This window comes from Thunnus thynnus, chromosome 10 (genome assembly GCF_963924715.1).
Source record: "Thunnus thynnus chromosome 10, fThuThy2.1, whole genome shotgun sequence".
NCBI classification, from domain to species: domain Eukaryota; kingdom Metazoa; phylum Chordata; class Actinopteri; order Scombriformes; family Scombridae; genus Thunnus; species Thunnus thynnus.
In genome coordinates, this window is record NC_089526.1 from 31,430,337 (window position 1) to 31,451,862 (window position 21,526).

The window sequence follows — 21,526 nt, forward strand, 5'->3', positions numbered from 1 at the left end:
TGTCAAAAACTCACAAAAATTACTGAAGTTTGTCAGCTAATGCTAAGAGATAATTTCAGTTTAAGTATGCGAGTGAAACCAGCAGTAAAAGTTGTTGTTTGGTTTGATTTTACAAAAGTAGCACCTCTGAGAATAACAACAATGGCACCAGGCGCACACACGTCTTTCTGCTAGTAACCACGCTAACCCTAAAATGTTAGTTTTGGCCACACGTCTCCACTATTTAGTTCATTTTACATACTGGTTAACTCCATATGTTATTTGTAATGTTTAAGATGCATAATAATTTTAAAATGTGTTAAAAACAGTGTTGAGAAGAGTTTGAGTGTATGGATTTGATGTTCAGACAGTCAGTTATTAGTACTTTTATGTGTAAGCCCACCATATACTTGGTAGTATTTGTGTGTCCATGCATTTAAGGTGCAACTATAGTCAAAACTTATTTGGAAGTATGAATGTAGAGATATGAAAGTATTTCAGAGACAAGATGTGTTTGTATAGAGTTTGACATTTCATTTTTGTTCATGTTGTATGAACAAAGAAAATATGTCTAGCGAGATAATGAATGTCCAGTAATAGTAAAGACTGGTTAAATGGAAAAAATAGGCAATGCACAGTATACAGTGAATGATATGTAAATAAACACAACTGTGGACGATTCAACAGCGACAAACCACGTCTCTCTGTCTCACGTTTCTGTCCTGTATTTCAGGATATATATAACTGCTTATGGGTGCTGCAGCCCAGTACCTGTAACACTTGCAGACCACAACATAGGGATGAACTTCATGGAGGAGCAACAACCAGTGCAAGCGGTGCTCTCACTGTCTGGTATTTGCCTGACCTTGAAACTCTCATTGCACATCTGTGTGGTACTTTGGTGACCAGCGCGGAGCGCACGGTGTACGTGTGGGAGGAAAAACACGGACAGGTGGAACTGATCATTTATAGGAAACTGAATCTGAGTGGCAGTGAGGATTTTGTTGAGAGTACCTATTTTCTCTTGACTGGACCTTACAATTCAGCTGGTAGCCAAATAAATAATGAGCTGAGCATGAATGAAGCAGCTGATGCCAGTCAGCTTCTGAAAGCACAACTTCAGTGCTCTGTGCTCTTCAGTGGCCCAATTGTAAATTGAACCATACTCTACCTACACAACTAAAGGTCAGCCTAACAGCGCCTTCACACATAGTAGAGATGGGACAGGATGGCATTCATTGTCATTTGAACCTCACAAACATGCTGCCACCACCCACCACACTCAAAGACTCAATAGGCACCCAGCAGGGCAATGTGCAGAATTTATGAAAGCGCTAACCAATTGTGCTTGCTTTGATTCTTCAGTGAAACACATATACTGTATAGTTGTTTTTTTATTCCACTCAACTACATAAATTAATTGACTGTCAGTTCAAACAACAATAACTTAAACAGACGTCTGGGACTTGAAGAAGAAAAACTGTGAAAAACAATTTTCCCATGGTAATTCTGTTATAAAAGCTGAGTCAAATTCACATCACTGCTATCATTCACTGATGTTTTTAACAAATATGCAGCTAATGTTGTGTCAGCACTTAATGTATCCGACTTGTCAGAACGCATCAGCATGTTTCCTAGTGATTATAAACAATGCAACCACTGCCTCTCCAGAGCAAACTGGCTAATGGTACCATACAGTAAGAACGTGTAGCAGTTATCAGCCTGACACTTTCTTTATCTTCCTCACCCTGCAGTACGCTTCATGTCATCACACAGGCAAGATCTTGTGATCTACTACAGCCCTTTTTTCTTCTTCAATAGCATGTGCGGATTGGCGGGGATAAAGTAAACGGTTGGAGGGATGGTTTTGATGGAACACAAAGGATGTGTTATCTATGTTTGTTCTCTGTCACAGTTTTTGGCCTTAGGAAGGCAAACACTGGTGGCAGTCTGGCTCGATACATAAAAGTGTGTGAGGAGGGTGGCTGCTTTCATTAGCTCACACATGTTGATGGAGCTTCTACGAGGCTTTGTTACCCATGATATATTGATTGTGTATGGATTGCAGCCCAGGTGTTAATTTATGTACACTATCACCCCATCAACACCACAGTAATTTATTCATAAACAACCACATCTATTTTATCACACAAATACCGACACAGTCTGTATCTCTGGAATGTCAATTTGGCAGCAACTCCAACATGTGGGCAGAATGAAACGCTGTTAAGCTCATACAGCAGTGTCCTCTGTTTAGAGGACTGTCTAGACATGATGAATTAAGAGATAGCAAGTACAGCACTCTGACAGTTAAGGGACTAGAGGGGGCTGCTTGCCTACTGGGTGAGGCCAGGGTCTTCGTGCTCTACCTATCACACCCGAGCTCTCTCCACTCTCTAATTGGAACAACCTCTTTAATTGGGTTTGGAAACCATGGAGACGGCTGCTCCGTCTGGGAGCTAACAAGCTGAAAGAGGCACCTTCAACAGAGGAGATGATGCTGAGTGAGGTGGCTTCGCTTTTGTAGTGACTGAGATGTCTCGGCCACATGGAAGAACTGAAGCAGATGTGACTGACAGGGAAGATTTGCATTGCTGCCAAAAAAACTTAAGAATTAAGAAGAAGAATGCAGTACATTGGGCAGGCTTTTATGTTTGAGTGTAAAACATCAGTGCCCACACGTAAGACACTGTTGTATTATTAGGTCTCATGAGAGTGTCAGGTAGGATGTGTTTGCCAAAAAAGATCAAATAATTCCCTGTAATAAAACCAAAGTTTAAATCCAATATTTCCACAGACTGCCCTCTGCTGCTCTCTTCATCTCTGCTTTGCTAACACTGGCTGGTTGGTGCAGTCTGTAGAAATTTTGGATTTAAATGCTGGTTTCACTCCAGGTAAGTGTTTTATTATTCTGGGCAAACAGTGGACATCTGTGACTGATGTAGCCAGTAACATAACAATTATTTTCTTTCATAATTGATTATTTGTTCAGTGTATAAAATGTCAGAAAACAGTGAACATATTCAACTGGTGCCAGTAAAGGTTGAGTGCTGAGTTGACTCAGCTCTAAAGTACTACCATGTGTAGTGGGGTCAATAGGGCTCCAAAAGCAAATTTTGCTCTGGGGCCCAGTAGGAGGTTAATCTAGCTATGACACAGATATATTAGTATATGTGGTTTTTTGTTTTTTTTTAACATATTATGCAGAGTTGATTTTATTTCTCCTAATGTGTATCGTAGTGGTAGTTTTGAGAATAACTGCAATTCAGAAGATACTGGCTTAAAGAGGGAGTATATTATGGGATATGTTTGCATGTTTAACAGCTGACTGGATCAGCCATGATGTTTGCTTGTCCCTCCTCTCCCTTCCCTTTCTGTAATGAAACTGTCATTTTCTGGTTACAGTAACTTGCCAAGACACTAGTGAGCTATAAATCCAAACTCCATGCTAAACACGAGTTGAGATTCCTGTCAGTGATGTCTTTTTACTCTCTGTGGTTGGAATAGTCTGGATAGTTTGTAGTGCGATGGCCATCTAGGCTAACTAGCCAACATTTGAGTTTCAACATGGAAAACGTCCATGTGTCCACTGTTCCTACCAAGGTCAGACTTTTTACAGAAGTGCATCACCTGTCTTTCAGCTTGCTGATTGCCAGAATCCAGCACCAGTACATCCACTGCATCCACTACACATGCAACTACACATGGGACAACATTTTCAGCCTTTACATTGGCTCTAAAAGAACCAATATTGTTTAAAGGAAAGAAGAAATTACACCTTGTTCAAAAAGAGAAAGGTGATGAAAAAAGAAAATATTCAATTTCTCTGACAGTCCTATGATTGCTATAGGCACTTGAAGCACAGACTTGTCTGGAACAATGAAAGACTAAAGAAATATCATTTTAAAGAAATCACAAAGTCACATTTTAACATCCTATGTAAGAAAACAAGTTCCTTCCTCACATCTGGAGGATGTCTAAATGTTTCACTCACAGTAACGGGGAACGTAATGAAATATGAATAATCTCAGGAAAACATGGGTGCAAAGCAAATGAAATTTGCATAGCATGACTGTATGCCTCTCTGCCACTGATAATTTCTAGATCAGAAAAACAAACAAACCAATGTTGTCTGCAAGGAAGACAGATGATTGTTGTACGGATGCTCATTTTCTGTCACTATCAACATTAATTATTATCTTTAACTACCGTTGTTTGTCTGATAATCGGATCTAGGATTAAGGAGGAAGTGCCCAACATGCACTACAGGTGAAATAAAAAAAAATAAAAAAAAACATGACTTAGCATCAAGGATGTAAACCAAAAATATATCAGATTAATTAGAGACAGTGTGAAATATGGTCATCATTGTTCACTTACAAAAGATGCAAACATGTTCTCCGACCTTAACAACTCGGCAATATCCTTCAGCTTTCTTCAGCAGGATGGTGAACCTTTAGTGTAGAATTTTAATCTCAATATACGTATTCCCGAGGACAAGACTGAACTTGTGCACTCAACAAAATAAGACAGGATAACATTGTCTGTCCATCACACTATCCTCAAGAATTCCATCCTTATTGGACAATTAAGCACCTCACGATTTATATCCAGTCCCAACATCCAATGCTAATATAGGAAGTAGTGTCCTTTTATTTAGTGTTAGCAGGGGACCTATACTCGGTGTTCTTCCTTATATTAATCGTAGCTATAATTGCTATCTTACCCTAACTTAACTATATTTTATTTCCAATAACCACAATCTTGCCATACGCACCGGATACAGTTGAATGCCAGAATTGTAAAAATGTCAACATTGGACATAAAACAAGTTGTCAATGAACCCTATTCATGGTTTTGCCAAATCGTCCAACATCCACATCTTTGTCTGGGGATATGATTGGTTTGTTGGTGCCTTCCTGTTACATGTGATCTTCTCAAAAGTGATTAATACTCAATGACAGTTTTCTGGTCTGCTAACTCTACTGTTAAGGTTTGTTTATGTTAGGGCAGCTAAAACGTCATAGGGAAAGATGGTGGACAAGACACAAAAAAAAAGACAAAATGAACAGTGATCTCCATTGTCAATATTGGATGCTTTGTATACCCAACCATCTACCCAACCATTCTCCTTAAGAGGTTATGGGGTGCTACAACAACATCACACTACTCCAACTTCTGCTTCTGAGAGAGAACTGTTCATACAATCACAGGATGTCGCTTGTCAGAATAACATAAAGGTAGGTTGTGTTAAATGTTTGACCAAACAAAAAATGCTGCCGTTTGTCTTATGAGGACAGTCTCAATATATAGCCTAAAGAATTATTCTGGTTATTTCAACTTGGGAACACAGACCCAGTTGTAGTATGTATAGGAGTGCACTTACATTTACATGCATTTATATATATTTTTTTTTCTTGTGGCATTTTTTCCTTTATTTGAGAGTGACAGTCAAGATATAGACAGGTAGGGAAAGAGAAGGGTATGACATGCAACAAAGGTCTGTGGCCAGAATCAAACCAGGGCCATTGTGATTATGTGGTGTGTGTCTAGCCAACTACCTACCAGGATACCCTAAATAAGTTCAACTAACCTCAGGGTATGTCTAAAACTGATTGTCTGACCGCTTGTGTTTCTGCCCTGTCAGACTTTGTTTTAATGATACTACCCTAGGAAGATCAATGTCATTATTACAGATAGTTGTGGTTAAAACTACAAAAAGTTGTGATAAACCAGAATTATCCCTAAAACTTTAGGTTATAGATCATTAGGGAGATTCGTGAGAGACTGAGTTTGAAAGAAAACAGCTGCATCATTAATAGCGAGGTGGGCATCTGGGCACAGCACACTAGGGATGTGCAGAGGGCCCAGTATTTGTATTTGTATCTATATTTGTTGAGCAGCAAAATTATTTGTATTTGTATTCAAATAAAAGTGAAAAGAGACTTAAAAATCCTGTTTTTGTTTTTATTACACTTTTAATTTTAGAAAATTACAGTGTTACAATAAGTGTTCATGAATAAACTACCTTACGAAGGAAGTCCCCACTCTGGGTCTCAAACTGGAGTCTCCCAGATCATAGATGACTGTACTGATTACTGAGCTAAATCTTTACTCATCGCCTCATTGCAGACAGACCTCTACCTATTTATACACCTATAACACAGAGACAGCACAGTGTGTAACGCGTAGGGAAAAACGTCAAAGGCTATTCTTGCTTTGCACTTTTTATTTATTGCCTATTTTTACAACCTAACTTTGTGGAAAGGAGAAGGGGAACAACAGGTTATGGAGAGTCCCTTGTGAGCACTTTGTGTGTGTCAGTAGCTCAGCTTTATCTCTGGCAAACACCCCCAACTCCAGGAGTGATGTCCAAATATGGAAATGTGTGTCATGCAGTAGGTGGATGTGACTCCCCTCATTGAGACCTTCTGATAGACGTAACAGTGGAGCAGAGAAGAGAGACTGAGATAGAAATGTAACCGACCTGTGCGCTGGTATTTGACATGTTTTTTTTTTCTTCCTGAATACAAATAATTTTTAAAATATTTGTATGAAACAAATATTTGTAAAAAACCCACTATTTGTGCTTTGCTGAATAACGCATTTGTATTCGGCACACCCCTACAACACACACAGTTCAGTCAGGTAATTATCAACAACACTTTTCAGAAAGGGGAGCCTACTTGTCCCACAGCAAGACAGAAATGCTTTAGTGAAAGGTGTCCTTGAGTTGGAGGGGTAAGGCGCTATGCTGCTTTCATTTGTTTGAAAGGACCAAAAAGGTTGTCCTCTATGCACTTATTTGATTGGATTGTCAATGGCAGGACGAGAGTTTTCCGCCACACGTCACTGCCTCGCTTGCATACGAATGCAGCGCGGAGCAGGTGATGGTCCTAAGGGGAAACTGTTCATTATTCCACAAACTCCTCTCACTAATCTGTGCTTAAGAACTGTTCTGCTCTCTTTTTCCTTCAGCCTCTCTCCCTCTCACTCCCGATCTGGACATGGCCTTTCTCTAAAGGACAGTGGAGCGTGCAAGAGACTTTATCTGGCCTCGTTTTCATCTGACCTTTGAAAAAAGTAGCTTTTATGTTACCTCAGGGTTGTGTAACATGCACCCACATACCTACAGTAATATCTCAAGTCAGGCTATTCAACAGCTATCTCAACTGATTGTATTTTTAGAATGGTCACCCTTGAAAGAGGAAAAAAAAAAGGAAATAAGAAAATAACCAGAAGGCGCATGTTGGATAATAGTTGCAGTCGAGGCATAATAACACAACTCATATGTCAGAGAGACATGTTTTTGGTTCAACAGAAGCACGAAGAAATCAGACACAGGATGGGAGACCATGTTACAATAACTGCTAATGGACAAGCCTGCTTTTCAGCGTTGAAGAGCAAACATTTTCATTTACTATCCAAAAAACTGTGTCGGCCATCCCAAAGTGAAAATTGAACTTTTTTACACATCTGAAATAGATTAAATTACAAAGAGAAACATATTTTTTGAGAAAATAGGTTTTTCAGGGTCTTTAATAAAGAGATATCCTGACTTTCACTCCCTATTATCGGTCATGTTTGAAAATCACAGGATCCAGGGATGCAATCCCCACAACAATGCAACTCAACAGTGAGTCAGGACCAGAAAAGACATTACACAGGTGGAGTTCTGTAGTTCTCCCCATGACAAGTAAATTGAAACCAGTGTAGTTCCTCTTCAAAAGAGATAATAATGGAGGAAGGCGTTGAACGGAAGGAGAGGTGAGATTGGAATGTAGCTAGTTTCTGTTAGCCAAATGACTAATGCTAATGTTGCTAATATTCTGTGAAGTTTACATAACAGGTCAAATAGTGTCCAGTGTGTCCCATTAAATGAAAACTAATGTATTTGCATACAACCAATTATCTTTGATTATATTGATTATTAATTAATAGTTTTTATATTAACAATTGGTCAAATGACTACACACAATTTGAGAGGGGTTGCTTGTCGCCACCCACATAAAAACCCATAGAAAACCCCACAGAAAAATGATCGCCTCTGATCTACACATTTCTTAGCATCTTCCAGCTCACTGTTTTGGTTTTACAGCCTGCAACTTTACTGTTTTAGTTCAGTCTCATCGCACTCCTCTACCTCATTTCTCAGAAAAACAAAAAAGCTCTGAAAAACCAACAGCAGCAAATTAGCAGCTGGTGAACAAAACAGAGCATTTAACAGCTAAAAATCCAGATAATTTGCTCAGGAGTTGGTGGAGACCAAAACTGAGCTAAAAGGATATTAGAATTACATTCATTCAATGGATACAAACATGAATAAATAAATGCTGATGTTGATTTGTATCTGCTGGATGTGCAAATAAGCAACTGCTTGCTAACATGTTCAACACAACATCTTTGTAAGATGATAATATGTCAGTGTTGTGTTTACCTACGACTCCCATAATGCAAATTAGTAGTGTGTTTCATTAGTTTTGCCCTGCCTGGTAAATGCCCACATGTTTCAAACTCCTTGTAGTCTCCTGAGATGCTCAATTTTCTCAGGCATTACAAAGGTCTACCAAAGCCATTATCAGATATTATACAACTGTTTTCACAGCCTGAGGAGTACTCCCTATGACTATTAAGCTGAGTTTGAGGTGTGGACTGATCGAGAAAGGTAAGGTGGGTTGCTGACATTAAAACGTGGGATAAAATAAACATAGCATGGCATATATTTCTTTTATATATCATATTTCATCTCCTTGGTTTAGAAAGAATAAGGAGTGGAGTATAGACAACTGGCTGTGTGGTGATTTAGTCATGCACAACAACCACAGCATTTTGTAGCATCTGAGCGAATGCATGCAAAACCTCAAAACAATTAATGAAGAAACAGCAGCATAGAAGTAGACATCTTTAATATTAAAACCTTATGACAGAGGCTTAAAATCTCACCTTTGCTAGCTGCTATCTGACAGACAAAGTACAGGGTACCTTGATGATGGGAAGCTTTTAGTCTTGAGTCCTGCTCTATCTTTAAATGTCTGATCACTTCAAGCTCAAACACAACCCTCTGAGTCTGTCACATCACTTCTTCTATTGCACAAGAAAACCCAACAGCCTACCAAGCATTTTACAGTATACTAGACGTAACAGAAGTACAGATATGTCTCTGACAGTGGCATCACACCAGCAGTGGAATGCCAATAGGTCTCCTCAGGCCTTGTGGACAGGCCTCTAGTGATGCAGTTTGGTAATGGGCTCCCTGTTTGGAGCAGAGTGAAGCAGCCCGAGGACTTGGCCTGAGATAAGGAAGAGTAATGATCTTTGGCCGATGAGTGAGCCATGCTGTGGCCGCTTCCACTCTAGCGGTCTCATTCTGCACACGAACAAATGCACCGCACGGAGTCATTGCTCCAGTCCAGGATGTTTTCTGGAAGTCCCACTGAGAGTGTCTGAAGCTCAGTGTCTGGGATGTGCCGAGAAGCTCCCGGGGGAAGCGAGTGCTGTCCCAGGCTCTGGCATTTGAAAATGCTGTTCATCCTGTGTGGTTTCTGGGGGGCTTCCTGGCCCTGGCTACAGGACCACAACAGATGGCCAACTGGACATCCACGTTGCGGCCTTCTGGTGCCATCCTCATGCCACATATGCTTCACCCCGCGGCTATGACTTCCTGGAGATTGCTTTCTCACAGTCTCTCACAGCCGTCACCATGGCTACACAATCCCAATTGTGGCGAACAGACCTCAGTGTGCTTGAACACACACACACACACACACCAGCATTAAAACCCTCTTGAAGCCCTAAATCACTACATGAAAGGCATTCCAAAGCCACTGTCTGGTATTATTTTATCAGCCTGACACATATTGGTAATGCTGGGCAGTGGGCAACTGCCATCACTTTCTCTTAATATTCCTTAATATTCAGATTTCACATGTTACAAAGCAGAATCATTGGAACTTGATAAGATGCGTCTCAGTCAAGCCTCAACAAAAGCTGACTCTTGAGTGAATGGATTTCACTCTCTGGTTATAACAAGATAATCAGAGGCATTTCTGAGCACAATCCTGAGCAGTCATCTGGTCATGCTTTGGGAAACAATTGGGCCGCTTTGGCTGACTGATAAGCTCAGACTAATCTGTGGAATACTTTGAAAGCAAACGCGATTGATTATATTGCAATCAAATTGGCTCTGCAGAGCGTGGTAGATGAGGTGCACAGCAGGTGGACAAAATAGTGGACAGTGCACTTGAAAAAGGGCTTTGAAGAAATGAAATCACGATTACGAACACAGCTATGGAGGCCAGTTGTATTAGTTTAAATGCTATCTAACAGTATTTGTAGGCTTTAAAGCTATATGTAACTATTCCGCATTAAAATGTCTAAAAACAACTAGACCTATGTTATATATTTTGTTGAGTTGTGTAATTACTTTATCCCAAATGTTTCCAACAATTTTCAAACCCAGAGAAATCTGTAATTTTAATTAAGGTAACGGTCCATTTGGTCGTCCGTCAATGACGTCATACCCGCTCTACCAAAGAGTAAACGCGCACAAGATGCATGCGTCAGTGTTGTGGTTGTCCGCCACAGTGGCATCTACCAAAGAGTATATGCCATCAAGATAATATGTCGGTGATGTTGTTGTCCACCAGTCATAAATTGACTTTTATTCAGCTTGAAACCACATTTTTTCATAACCATTACCATAGTTATTCTTTTTTTTTTTCTTGGTCATTTTTAACTACAGCTTTTAAGAACAACAACAACAACAACAACAACAACAAGCAACAACAGTCCAGTATTTTGTGAAATATAGATCAGATGAGAAAACAGATATCAATTACATCTATGTGTGCAGTACAAAAATACTTTACTGCCTGTTAAACCATTAAAAAGTTCTATTTTCCCCCAATGAGTTAAAGCTGTACTAATCAATATTCTAAATTAATAAAGAGTCAAATAACTATGTGCAATTTGAAAGGGGTCACTAAGAGTGACAAACCCACAAAGATTTAACACTTACTAAGTTTACATGCACATAATATTCCGGTTTTATTCCAAAAAAGACAATATTCCTACTAAACTGTTTACATGGCTAATGAAAATGAATGTTACACTAATATTCCCGTTTACATGCAGAGGGTTTTCAGGGTTTCCCTCTGCTCTAGTGTGAACAGGAATCACAAGATCTCCACAGGCAGTGAAGTAAACCAGCGAGGTGAAAAACATTAGTGAGCTGCTACCTGATATTTATAAGTGATATTGATATGACTGGTATAAATTAATGGTTACAGGAACATCCAGTACCTAGGTTGTCTCATGATATTTACTACACTGCTCAGTGATTTTGGTGCATCACACCAAGTCGTCACCGTCAGTCCCCGGCTGCATGTCAGGATAATAACCAATCCCCTCCGTCCCCATCATGGAGAAGGAGCGCTCTGTTTTTCAAGTCTTCCCTGAACAGCTCTCCACTCTCCTCTCATTCCTCTACTCTGTCTGCCTTCCTGCTCCAGCATATGTCATTTTGCCTGCACAGGGGTGCGTTACACAACCAACCCATCATGCATCTCTATCCCAGCCTTTCAAACTATTGGCTAGTTGGTTTGTTTACAATGCACAGAGCTGGCCGTAAACAGGTGTGAAGCCATGTGTCACAAACTGTGGTAAAAACCCGCATATTGCAAATGTGCTCTATAAATGTCCAAAGAATGCTCTTAAGTAATATTGGCATATCCCATGTTTCAATCGCAAAATGCAACATTCAGAATAAGGTCTAATCCGGAAGATCGAAAGGGAATATGCTGTTTACATGTCCCATATCAAATTTGGAATATTGTCATATTCGGAATAATAGTAGAATAGTATTGTGCATGTAATTGTAGTCACTCAGTTCCCATCAAATTCATGGAGCTTAGCATGTTTCAGCTCTCAACTACCATGTCTAGCAGCAGCAGGCAGCTGTTTTCAGTGAAAAAGCTGAAAATAGTTGAAATATCTGCATACAGCACCAAACTGCAGACAGCTTGTTGTTGCGTTCTGTTAAAGTGGTCAAAAACAGAGTTAATACAGTTAACAGTGTTCACATCATACTGAAAGACGCGGGTCTTGCACTGCATTTGTTCTTTAGCTCAAGGCAGGATTCTTAGCCTTCAGTCACTGGCTTCATTCATAATGGTCAGTGTAGCTACGGTTCGAACTTCAACAAATAATTTTTGTCTCTTTGGAAAAGGTGTATTTTCACACTTTCGACTAAGCTCCTGCAGTGTTCCTCTCCTTCCATTCTTTGTGATAAATTAAGCTACACATGTCCCTATCTTATCTTTGCACTCATTACAGAGATGAAAATAATACTGATGCTCTCATCTGACCAAGGCTGGTTAACCAACTGGGCGCCAGACCCCCAGGGGCCCCCATAGGGCCAGGTTCACTGCACGCCATCTATGGTTATTATTATTGTGTCAAAATCTAATTATTTCAGTGAATATTGTGGTCCAATTCTGCATGTCGCTGAATTTCCCAAAATATCACTTGTGCTTTAAAAGATTTTTACCACTGACCCATTTTTAAATGCAAGTTTTTCGCAACAGACAACAGAATAAGTGAACATCCCTGCCAACAGCAAAATCTTTTAAACTATTTAATGTGTTGAGAAGCTTATCAGAACTTAAAATTACAAAACTGTCAGCATACACAAAGCATTGATATTAGCTTCAACACAGTTCAGGTCTAGTGACCACAGTGTCATTCCTGACATTACACAAACTGTTGCAAATAGAACTTTTCATGTCCTCATCTTTATATTTTGGTCAGACACAAGTAATTACAAAGAGACAACGCAGACACAGCAGCTCATTATCTGCATTCTGTTGTTCTATCGCTCCATTCTCTGGGGAGAGTAAACCATGGCATCTCTATGCCCTTGCCAATACTTTGTGGAACAAACAAAGATGTGGGGCAGAACCAGGAACTAATTTCATTAGCGGCTGCCATTTGTGACTGATTACAGGCTGTTCTCAGTTGCTGGCAAGGAGGTCCAAAGTTCTAGGAGGTTAATAACCAGTAACAATCAATTACTTAACCAATCTGATATGATCAATGGGGTTTCCAATCCGGCAGACAGCAAGATGAGTAGCAGAATACGATAAAACCTCAAACATTCTGAATTCTCTACAGCAGCAATGAGCCACAGCTGAACCGTTCCCAAAAGCTCAACTGTTTTGCATCAGCATAATGGAGAATACACATGTACAGGTTTGATGGTTTCCCAACTGAAATCTAGAAAATTAAATCATTGTCTTTTTTAAAACAGAGTTGCTCAAGCAAGACTGTCTAACAGAGTGCCATGACAACAGAGCACAATCCACACAGGAAACAGGAAAAAAATGTAAATCTAATGAATAAAGAACTAAAGATGAATGAAATTTAATGGGCATATTAGGATGAAACAATGAGCAGGAGCATATTAAAACAACACTCCCAGGCAGAGGTTGGATCACAGTACATCTGCATTGTCAAAAAAGAGAACGCTGCACCAGTAGCATCTTAACTAGTGTACTATCAGCCATCAGTGGGCCTCCCCTGTATTGCTGTGCATCTCCGTCCACATCAGGCCTGATTATTCTAATGATGTCTAAACCTCTGTCCGGCCATTATTCACACATCACAGAGCCCGGCCTTGTTATCTCTGACAGCAAGGCCTCTTGTCTCTCTGAATCCACAAATTAAATCTAGAAAAGGACTCCTTTCCCTTTCCTCTCTGTCCTTACTAGAGGCTTCAGTTGCCATCCAGCAATCAAGTCACTTACTTATGCTATAAGATAAACTACAATCCAATCTCACCTATTCATTTTCAACATCGTTTTCTAAATGGCAGGAAGACAACATTTGCCTTCCCTGGGCATCTTTTGTGTCATAACAAGACTAAAAGGTGTAAAGCCCTGTTAGAGGCTACAACATCCATTAAACCAAACTGTGCTGTATAAAAACAACATACTGGCAATTTTGCTGTGCTTAGAATCCAAGTAACAGGTGCTACAGGAAATGCCATGGGATCATTAAAATCAGAGTTCATCTAGAGTTGCTCAAAAAATTTCATGGCAATCTGCCTGTTTGATATTTTATATATTTTTTGGTGATCTGTTATTAGAAAAAAAACTAAGAAGTGTCCTAAATAGGTTTCTGCTCTGGTGAGCATGAATTGTACACAGTAAATTTCATAGCAACTCATTAGATGTTTATGTTTCTTGTGTAAAAATATCAACAATAAGCTCCACACAAAGTGATGGGCCCTAATAATCCTTTGCTGTTGGATAATCGGTTGCTTTTCCCTCAGGGTTGGTTGATTTGAAGTATATATAGAAATATATGTGCTTATTATTGCTTGCTAAATTACATGCCTGATGAAGGCCATTCCACAGAATTATAGTTACTAACTAAATTAACTGTAAGTTTTGCGAGTGAGAGTAAGATGGAGCGTGAGGTCAACAGATGGTTCGGTGCAGCGTCAGCACTAATCCAGGTGTTGTAACAAACCATTATAGTGAAGAAGGAACTGAGCCTGTAGGGAAAACTGTCTTTTTGATCTACATTCCAACCCTCACCTATGGTCACAAGCTTTTGGATAGTGACAGAAGGAATGAGATTGTGCATACAAGCGGCCAGAATGAGTTTCCTCCATAGGGTGTCTGGACTCAGCCTTAAAAACATAGTAGGGAGCTCAGAATCTGGAAGGAGCTCGGAGTAGAGCTGCTGCTCCTTCATGTTGAAAGTTAGTTGAGGTGGTTTGGGCATCTCATTAGGAGGCCTCCCTTTAGAGGGGTACGTACAACAGATAGGAGACCCCAGGGCAGACCCGGAACACGCTGGATGGATTATATACAGTATCTCATCTGGCCTGGGAGAGCCTCAGAATCCCCCAGTAGGAAATGGAGGACATTGCTGGGGTGCGGACAAACATGTCTGGGTTACCTTGCTCAGTCTGCTGTCACTGCAAGCTGGTCTCAGATAAGCGGCAGAAAACGGATGGATGGACTGTAAGATTTGACAGTGGTTATCCATCCATTTCATCCCTCTCTGCCAGTCATCTGGTTTGTGGTGGCAGCAGACTAAATTTGGTAGCCCAGACATTCCTCTCCCTAGCTACTCATGATCCCAAGATGTTCCCAGGCCAGCAGGAATACAATATTTAATTCCTTCAGTGTGCTCTGGATCTACCCCAGGGTATCCTCCCAGTTGGACATGACTAGAAAACTAAAGAGAGGCGTTGAGGATATATTTTGCTCAAACCACTTCCACTGGCTCCTTCTGGCACAAAAGAGCAGCAGTTTCATTCAAGCTCCATCTGGATGTTTGAGCTCATTAACCGCCCTGCAAAGGAAACTAATTTTGGCCGCTTCCAATATCTCATTTTTCACTACCTAAAGTTCATGAACATAGACTGCAGTTGGAATATAGACAGACTAGTAAACTGAGAGCTTTGCCTTCAGGCTTAGCTCCCTCTTTACTGTGATGCTCATTGGTACTGTACATTGTCCACATTACTCCAGATGCTGCATCAATCTGCATACCAGCCGTGCATTCCATTGTACCCTCACTTGTGAACAAGAACCTGAGACCAAAGACCTAGGCCCTCAAGACACTTGAATTCCTTCACTCCTAAAAGTTTTAACAGTGTGCAGAAGTTTATTCCATCATTTATTGTCCTATATCAGATGAGACTTTATTGATCCACACAGGTTAAATTCACAAGAGAAAAAAAAAACACTGAGCAGAAACTTAGCTATCTGTCATAAAATGTACCAGGAAAAATGAACAAATACAATCTAGCAATTTGAGAAAAGCCAGTGGGCCTCCCCTGAAAGCCAGTGCATTTACGATACAAGAAATAGAGGAAAAAGTCAAATGACAAATGACAAGAAGTGGAATCCAGGTGAGCAAAGGTTACTTTTCAGAGAAAACTCTATTGCATTACCAAAACCAGGAGTATTCATACCAGATTTCAAGGTAATCTCATACTTATATGTAAAGGTATCTTTTTATGGACGGTGCAGGTGATATCCTCAGGTCCACAATACCAAGTAGCAGAAAATATGCATTGTCATTACAGCTCCCAGTGGAGAAAAAAGATATTTATTCATTGAGTTAGTAGGTTAGCTAGTTCTGACTAAAAAAGTATTTTGAGAAATAAAAGACAGGGCAGAAATCATCTTTTCTTTTGATCTCCACTTAGTTTTTCACACACAGTATTTCAGAACATTCCTGATTAATTCCGACAGAACTGGGGGCAGTCAAAGCTATGTGACATATTTATTAGAATTAATTTAGCACAGTAGGGGAATACACATTGTAAGGAAATATACAACGGTGGTGGGAGAATGTTTATTGTTCCTTTTATGATGGCCAGTGGGTAGTAGAGTTTTTCAAGGTGTCATCACAGCTAAAATAATCACACAATGCAAAGCAAAAGCGACATCAACACTGTGACTTTCTGCCAAAGGTTGATCATTTATATGTATAAATACCACAGCAGATGGCGTTTCTGAATGGGAGCCATACGCAAACATTATTCACAGATGCGATGGAGGTTGTTGATCTCGTGTCATGCTGACACAGCTGAGTGTCTGGGTGTGTCACTGTGGAGATTTCAATACTACACACTTCCAACCAGAGCAACACTATAAACAGTCACCTCAGTTTACATCAAGAGTGCTGTACTTAAATTGATATGACAACATGAATACTCCATAACTGCTGTGGTCAGGAGAATTTCCAGGACTCTTAATAGTGGTCAGAGGCCATAAAAGGTTGACAGAATGCCAGGTTACTGTCTGCTTTTGAGGTTTAAGAATGATTACATGGTGTGTGTGCAACACAATTCACACAGTAACACAATAAAAGGAGCGTTTCCAAGTGTCTAGTTCGAATTGTGTGGTGAACTGTATAGTAATGTATATGTGATCAAACTCAAAGGTACTGTAATAACCATCACCAGGGTGCACAAGTCTGAACCTTTTTCAGTTAGCAGCAAGAGCTATAGGCTTCAATAGTTGTTGTTCAACGCATCCTTTCATGACAGACATTTCAAAGCAACACCAAGTGGGTTTTGTTTTTTTGTTTTTTTGGCCACTTGGGGGCAGTGGAACAAGCTGTTAACACAACACTGACATACTGTGACCATATTGAATTGATAGAGAGAAAGTTTTTGCAAACAGTTACCCATTTACACATGCAGGAAACACAGGAAGTTTGGAAGTTTCTGGCAACCAAATAAATGTAAGCCCAATATTCACCTTTTTACCCCTGTTTTGGTTGGTTTCCTCAGCTGCTAAATACTCCACTATGTTCACCAGCTAGTGGCTAACTTTGTCTGTCTGCTGTTTAGTGCTGAGCAGGTATTGCTGAAAGAGGTTTATGACAAAAGTGAGATTGTACCAAAACAATCAAAATTAACTAAAAAAAAAACTCCACTGAACTGAGAGGAACTGCACAGTCTGGCGGTAATTCTCTGTGGTAATTCTTGGCACTGCAAGCAACCCCTCTCACATTGCTCTCAGTCATTAAATCTGTTGTTAATATTTAAAAAAGATGTTGTTTTAAACAGGTGCAACTAATAAAATTCATCATGGCCAAATCCCATTTTGGTGTGACAGTTTGAGGGTCCAGCTACTATAATCTGCAAACTGGCAAACTCCCATGGTTTACACTTCCCACTGTTAAATACATGCAGTGTCCACAATAAGAAAGGCCTATTAGCCATGATAACACACTCACCAACAAATGTAGCTAAGGTAGTGGAACAGTAACCACAATTTAGCTGAACATATTATAGCCCATGACCCCATTATAAGCCCCAAAATTGACTTTGCCCTATGAAATGTTTTCATACTGTCGGGTCAGATCCAGTATGGAAATATTTCTGGGGCATGAGGACAGTTCTAAGGCTGGGGAAGGTTCTCCCAGCACACTGCCAATACCTATGTTACTGATTTTTAAATGGCTTTCTTTATGCTTCATCAACCAAATACTATGAGAGAGAAAGACTTGGCTTTACAGTGTCAACACAGTGTCAGTCTTACAAAGTCCACATGACCCAGCCTGCCTATCCCAAACCCACTTGGGCTACTCTTATCTTTTTTTTTTAAATATATAAATAAATAAACACCGAATCATCACTGAATAATCATAACACACAGTAGATAATCAAATATCGAATAGAATAAGAAATGGGAAGATGAAATAGTTAAGGCTGGGTGATATAATGAGAGAGGAATCTGCTGTCCAGATCGGCTAGATGAGCAATGAGTCATGCAGAGAACACCCACCATTCAACATCCTGTTACATATACTCTGGCTAACACACCACAGAGCTTAGATTAATTTCAGACATGCCAAAAAACATGAAAAGATTTCAGATTATATTAATAAAAATCAGTTCACACTCTTCCACTTTTCTAACTTTTCTAGCTTACGTAATATGCAAATGGACCATTTGATAAAGTGTATCTCATTTGCAGCACATAACTGCACACCTACGGCTTCATAGGTTTTATTCAGACAAGAATAATTTATTCCATTTCCATATATTATTGTTATTCTGCTTTTCTTTTTATTCTGCCAAAAAGTTTTTGTATGATTTCCCTACAAGAATCAAAAAGTATGTCTGATCCATTTTAGAATGTTTTTTATTGTGTCCATGTACCTCCTTCAGAGGTCATTACAGGATAAAGAACATCTTCTTGTAATATTTTATCTAAAGTTTAATAAAACAGTTGAGCCAGTTCAGGCAGACAAATCAGGTAGCATCACTACATCCACACACTCCACTCTCTTTTGACGAGCTATTCAAGCTGTCAAATGACAGTGCTGCTGCCGCTGCTTCACTGTTCACTACAAGTGTCTTCACCACCATCATTGCTTGATGCTTGCTCTTATAACACCCTACATGTCAAGTCTCACATTTTACCCATAAGACTTAGCTTCTTTGATCATCATCTGTGATGTGAAACCATCAGATTTCCACACAGAGAAATAAAAAGTGTGCATTCTGGTTTAAGTTCAGTAATAAAATCTTAGCAGACTCAGGTGCCTCTCAGATTGGACAGCCAGGTTGTACCAGCGCATGATTCAAAAGTAGTTTTGCCGACCGTGCTAGCATTCAGCACCAGAGTGTCAGAGCAGTGAGCAGAAACGAGTCAAATTGCTCTGCGACATTCTGCCCTCAGTTTAATCATCCTCCTCTATTTCCATTTCCATTCCCAGTTAGTTTTGTAGTAAGGTCATTTTTAAGACAAGGTTAAGACTCAGTTTGTAAAAATTTATAGCCTGTCATGCTGTTATCCTGTGTTGCTCTGCGTACAATGACACAGCCAAAAAAAAGTGCAATAATTCAAATGACAAAATGAGATTCGATTCATGTTCCTCTGGACTGATGATTGGAATCATTCATGTTTAAGGAGCAGTGCTGGTGTACAGTAATATATTTTGGATATATTATCTTATTATTGATCACTGTTAACTGTTCAAGTATCTGAAGAAGTTTTGCTTTGGATTTGCACTTCAGGACATTGAATTTGACAGGAAACAATGACTATCAGCTTCCATTTGAAGGTGTTTTTTGTTTCTGTGTTTGTTTCCATATGTGATAACACTGCCATGAAAACATACAGGAACACAGAAAATGTGTACTTACATATATACATTTAAGGCCCCAGGCCTCAGAAATACTGAGTTCCAAGTTTGAAGGTCAGCTTTTAAGCCAACATGGATGAGAAATCCTTAAAATGCTCTGAAAAAAAGATCATGTAATATGATCAAAAGCTCCAAAGAGCTACTAAATGGACATTGTGAAAAGACTCTTTTCTCAACGAACCAAAATATATTTCAACCCAACCATAACCCCAAAACATTAGTCAGGTTTCCATCCAAATAAAGCACAAATTTTGACCAAATTTCCAGATAATCGATAAAAGAAAATGCAAATTAATGTGCATTTTCATCCACTACTGTTTTGTGAATATTAATAGTTAAGCGCATTGAAGTTGGTGGCGCTAATGAAGTGCAGCAAACCACGAAAAGAAGAAGATGGGCAACGCAATGACGTAATTAGTAGAGCGACAGTCAAAGCTGTGTCAGTTATACAGACATGTATTGAATGCTGCCCAGAGATGAAGAGCAGAGCTAATAGTGAAAACCCTCTGCTGCCATTTTTTGTCTCTCCAGTGGGGCGGAAGCTTCAGGGACATTTAAGTCACATGCTTTGCTAAATCTGTTTCCATTGCACTTTGTCACATTTTACTTTTATCAGTACAACAACTTTTCCAACTCATCCAAGCGTAAAAACTTTTTTTTTGCAATATTTAGACTTTTTTTTTTCAAATTTCCAACATTTCCAGTCATGTTTTTTTATGTACAAATTGAAAAAGTACATAAAAAAGAGTGGAGAGAAATCCACCCACTGCTGAGCCAAGGCTTACCTATAAACAGGTACGGCTATGGCTATTTTCTGACAATTGTAGCACTGTGTGTAGGATATGATATGAAAATCTGTGATTTTCTTTTCATATATTCTACTCAGGTAATGACTGAATATGAAGGTCTACTTCAAAGTTCAAAACTTACTTTTTGTTTTCACCTTGTGTCAATCACATGTCCCAATCTGCTGCCTCTTCACTGACATGTTTGCATTCATTTAAAGGCCCACTTGGTTTTTAAACCTTGGTAAATGTTATAAAGATACTTTACTCATCAGAAAAATATTGCTTCTACAAATGTAAGCCTGAAGGAGAATGGGCGGAAACCATCATCCATGTTGGGCATCCAGCCAGAAGAAGGCCTGATTATGTTATATTGGTCATACAGAGAAACTGACTGTAACACACACATATCCATCCTTCCTCTCTGCACATCTCCAACAACATGGTATCCATCCAACAACTCACACTCCTCACGCACAACCTCAATCACTACATGTTTACAGTAGAGAGACTGACACAGTGCAAACATCTGTGCCTCCTTGTTGTCTAGAGAAAGCAACAGAGAGGCATCCCTGATGGCCTCCCATCCCCCTCATCCCTGCCTCTCCTCTCTCCTCCCCTCTCCTCCTCCTCCTCCTTCTCTGTCTGATGCAGCATGCGTCAGTAAAGGCAGAAAAACACAGGGTGAAAAGGAGGGATTCCTCCTGCTTTACCTTTCAACGTAGGGAGTGATGTGGACTGTGATTCAGCTGAGATGTTGCTTCTTCTCAGCCTCGGCTGACAACATCATATGACCATGTACCACCTGCTCCTACTGCCTGGTCATATGACCAGATTAGGCCCTGGCAAAGATCTCTGGGATTTGTAGTCAAGAGGATGGCCAAGATGGAACTGGATTCTAGATGAAAATATATTTTGGTTAAAAAGCAAAACAGAAATAAGTCCATCAACTCTCGACTAAGCTTTGTATCAACATGATTTAAGACCATCATTTTCAGATATTTTAATATTAATGTCATTAAATGTATTTAAAACAAAAAGTGGAGCAATGGCAGATTACTGACACATTATTATTTTGT

At 39.7% G+C, this 21,526-nt stretch overlaps 1 protein-coding gene across 5 annotated transcripts in view; it reads right to left on the reverse strand.

The window, feature by feature from the left end:
- tsnare1 (T-SNARE Domain Containing 1) overlaps window positions 1–21,526 on the reverse strand; it is a 217,744-nt gene that overhangs the window by 194,735 nt on the left and 1,483 nt on the right. For all 5 annotated transcript variants that reach the window (XM_067602493.1, XM_067602489.1, XM_067602490.1 and 2 more), the window contains exon 2: window positions 21,161–21,345. The gene's annotated coding sequence lies outside the window, so the exon portion shown is untranslated. The remainder of the gene's footprint in view (window positions 1–21,160; window positions 21,346–21,526) is intronic.